Source organism: Vicia villosa, linkage group LG2, assembly GCF_029867415.1.
Source record: "Vicia villosa cultivar HV-30 ecotype Madison, WI linkage group LG2, Vvil1.0, whole genome shotgun sequence".
NCBI lineage: Eukaryota > Viridiplantae > Streptophyta > Magnoliopsida > Fabales > Fabaceae > Vicia > Vicia villosa.
The window spans coordinates 136552731-136557407 of NC_081181.1; the positions used below are offsets into that span (position 1 = coordinate 136552731).

General features: G+C 28.2%; 1 pseudogene; it reads left to right on the plus strand.

The window, feature by feature from the left end:
* Positions 1 to 512: 512 nt before the first annotated feature.
* On the plus strand, positions 513 to 1730 carry LOC131650118 (uncharacterized; annotated as a pseudogene).
* The last annotated feature ends 2947 nt before the right edge of the window (positions 1731 to 4677 follow it).

Sequence of the window (4677 nt, forward strand, 5' to 3'; positions counted from 1 at the left end):
AAAATTGCCGATTATACTTTTAATAAAATAAAAAATGGTATTAATGAAATAAATAATATACATGAAACCCTTGATGAAATTAATAAAGATAAAGAAATTGATGAAGATATAAATATTCAAAAAATTAGGAAAATTCTTTATCAATTAGAAACCTTGTTAAAACATGAAGAAAGTAATAGAAGTATAACAATAAAAGATTTAGAAGAAATATTAGTTAGAACAAAAGAAGTAAACCAACTAAAAGTAGTTAAACAAGAACATATAACTACATTTATGTTAATAAACCCATCATCTTCATGGAGGGGATAAAAACTGAATACATAGAAGCATTAAGAAGATCAAATGATATTGAAGAAATTAGACATTTGATGTAACAACTACAAATAATAGAAGAAGAAAATAAACAAGTAGAAAAAATAGAAAAAATAGAAACTAAGGAAGAGAATGAAGAAGTAATATTAAATTATAATTCTTCATAAAGAGGATCTGAATCAGATATAGATGAAATACTTATGGAAAAAGGAGAAATAAGTAATTCTAAACAAAAAAGAAAACGTGAAGAGAGTTGGAATCCTCATAGTTCTTGGGAAAACTATGAATATGAAATTATGAATAAAAAAAGTTATGCAAAGGCCAGTGAAAAATGGACAAAAGTTGCGGAAGAATTTAAACCTTACTATGAAGAAACTAAATCTAAAAAATTATTAAACTTAGACTGTGTAAGAAATCCAGAGGATATACTACAAAGGTGGTCTAATGATATGATTATGCTTATAGCAACCGATGAAAAATTTTCTAAGATAAATCTAATGGATGTCAAGAATTTAATAGCTTATAGAACAACAGGAAATGTTCTGAAATTCTTAACAAGTATTAATGATGAAACATGGAATCAATATATAGGAATGGTAGACAATAATAATCAACAATTTGCTAAACTGATAATGGAATTAATATATAAAGAATTCATAGGCTACAATACTCTTAAACATAAAACAGAAGTAAATAAACATTTGCGAGAAAAGGCAGAAATTCATCTAATTAATATGCAGATATGTAATATGTGTGAAATAGATAGTTTCATTTGTGAGTATAAAAAATACTATTATGAATTAGATAATGAGACTAGGGAAATATATAGAGGAGTCTTTATATCCAAGTTACCATACCCACTTAGTGCAAAAATAAGAGATATATAGAAATCCCAACCAATTGAATTAGGTGATAGCTTAGGAGGAATTATTCAAATATTATATAATGAATTAAGACGGCAATGTATAAAGAGTATAAGAGCTAAACAATTAAATAGAGGTAGAACCTCACTTTGTTGTGATATACCAGAGATAGAGCAACCAGGAAACTATGGTTGTAATCAACGAAGTAGAAAGAGTTATAAAAGAAAACATAAATTAAGAAAAACTTATCCAAGAAAAAAGGCCTATAAAAATACTAGAAGAAAGTATTTTAGAAAGAGAAAACAAACACCTAAAAAATATTGTCCAAAAGGAAAAAAGAAATGCGTATGTTGGATATGCAATGTAGAAGGTCATTATGCCAATGAATGTCCAACAAAGAAAGAAAAAGATGTTAAAGAAAAATCAAAACTAATAAAGAAAGTATATAAAATATATAATTTAGAACCATTAGAAGATGAATTAAGTGATTCTGACTGTAGTGTATATGAATATATAGAGGATGAATTATCTTCAGAAGAAACAGAATCTGAATAGTACATATATCAAAATTAAAATTGAAAAAGGAAACAAAGAAACTGAAGCCTATATAGATACAGGAGCGAGTATTTGTATAGCAACCAAAGCATTATTTAGGAAATGGAAAAGATTGGAGAAACCATTAAAGATTCAGATAGCAGATGGCTCAATACACCCACTAAATTGGGTAGCTACAAGAATTACTTTAAATATTGAAAATAAATTATTCATAGTACCTACAATATATCAACAAGAAACAGGGTTAGATATAATAATAGGAAATAATTTCTTATGATTATATGCACCCTTTTGCCAATACTTAGAGTATATATCGATTAAGGCTCCATATATTAAAGGAAAACAACTAAAAGAAATTATAGATGTCCCTATTATTCATTCCTCACAAACAATTTATTCAAGAAAACAATCAGAGCTCTCCAGACTAAAAATTGGTGAAATTGTAGATTTAGTATGTAGAAAAATGCGTTATGCATTAATTAATTTAGAACCAGGAAGAAAAATCCCAATACATATTGAAGAACTATTAGATAAAGTGTGTAGTGAAAACCCACTAGATCCTAAAATTAATAATAAAAACATGGAACTAGTTGAATCGAAACTAAAAGATCCAACAAAAGAAATTAAATGTAAACCCATGATATACACAAAACAAGATAGAGATGAATTTGCTGAAGATATTAAGCAAATGTGTGAGAAATGATTAATAAGACCATCAAAGAGTAAACATTCAGCACCAACATTTTATGTTGAAAATCATAATGAGATTAAAAGAGGAAAGAGAAGAATGGTAATTAATTATAAACAAATAAATGATGCTATGGAAGGTTATGCATATTTTCTTCCAAGAAAGGATTTAATTATTGAAAGAGTTAGAAATATGAATTGGTTTAGTACTTTTGATTGTAAATCTGGATTTTATCAAATAAGATTGTCAGAAGAATCTAAAGCTTTAACAACATTTAGTTGTCCTCAAGGTCAATATGAATGGAATGTTCTTCCAATGGGAATGAAACAATGACCAGGTATTTTCCAACGCATGATGGATTCTATCCTTAAAGAATTCAAAGATTTTTGTCTTATTTATATTGATGATATATTAGTTTTTTCAAATAAGGATCTAGATGATCACTTTAAAAAAGTAGAATTAGTACTTAATAGGTGTTTAGAACATGGAGTAGTATTAAGTAAGAAAAAAGCTATAGTAGCTCAAAATAAAATCAATTATTTAGGATTAGAAATTGAAAAAGGGAAAATAATAATGCAAAAACATGTATTAGAAAAACTTCAAAATTTTCCCACTAAACTAAAAGACAAAAAGGAATTACAAAGATTTCTTGGAGTACTAACATATATTTCAAATGAAGGTTTTATTAAAAATCTTGCAGCTGAAAGAAAATTACTTCAACAGAAACTTAAGAAGGATGCTATTTGGTCATGGACCGAAGAAGATGAAATACTTATTACTAAATTGAAATATTTATGTTGAGATCTTCCTGAATTATATCATCCATCAGATGATGATCTAATTATTAATGAAACTGACGCATCAAATGAATGTTGGGGAGGTGTTATGAAGGCTAAGCCCCCTGGCCAAAAGAAAGAATTACTATGCCGATATATGTCTGGAACCTTTTCAGATAGTGAAATTAATTATCCTACTCATGAAAAAGAAACATTAGCATTAATTCGGATGTTAGGAAAACATCGAATTTATGTTCTTGATAAAGAATTTATTGTTAGAACCGATTCTACTTATGTTGCAGGTTTCAAAAATATTAATCATAAAGGAACTTACAAGCAAGGGAGACTTATAAGATGGCAGATGAAACTAGCCGAATATAATTACTCAATTACTCACATTAAAGACGAAAAGAACGTACTTGCAGATATACTTTCTAGAGAATGGAACGAATCTCAGAAGAAATTTTGAAACAACAATTGGAGTTAAAAGAAGCACTAAGAATTCACAAAATAAAAGAGCAAGAACTGATTGGAAAGGAAGTGGAATTAATCGATAAGGAAATAGAAATTATAAAATCTCAACTTAGAATGAAGAATCCACTTGAAGAGATTAAATTAAAAGAACCTAAGAAATGGTATGCAGTATTTAACGGACCATTTCCAGGAATTTATGATGAATGGTATAAAGCAGCCCCTCACTGTACAAAAATCTCAGGAGTTACTTATAAAGGGTATGCCACCAAAGAAGAAGCTGAAAAAGCAATGAATGATCATAGAGAATCAGAAAAATCAAGAAAAGAGATTTATCTTGGCCCAAGAACTTTTTCAGAAACAACAAAGAATAATGCACCAGAAAGAACATCCATGAAAATCTTAGGAAGAATCCCTTCTTCCCTGGATAATTTGCCAATTCTGTCTCGAAAAGAGCATGAAAATCAGGTTAAATTCTCTGAAGAAAAATTCGAGGAGAATTTAAAAAGACTTACATACTGGACCGAGAAAGAAAATACTAATTGTTTCTATATGGTGGATAGAAAGCTTTTTGGAGTAAAACCTATAATTACACAAGGAGCATCCCAATTACTAACATTTAATATGTTCCAATTTGGACTTATTGAATGCCTTTATTTAAGTAAAAATCCGGAAGATATTAATCTTTTCCCATATAATTTTAAAGAATCTGTCCAAAATTTTAAAAAGAATATTGCTGGAGAAAGAAATATTTATTTAAAATTTTATTCAGCCTATCCGGATTTTACAACGAATCAACCAGCCAAGCATTTTGTCTTCATTGGAGTAAGCAATAATCAATTTCCTTTAAGAGATGACTCAAAAGAAGAAATGTATGATGATGATCACTTAAATATAATTTTATCCAATCAACTTTCAAGCATATTCTTTCAATGTCAAGCTATTGGAAAGAATTCATGTATGAAAGTATTGTACAAAGCACCTAATCTCCTACTACTAAGCAAGACAAGTG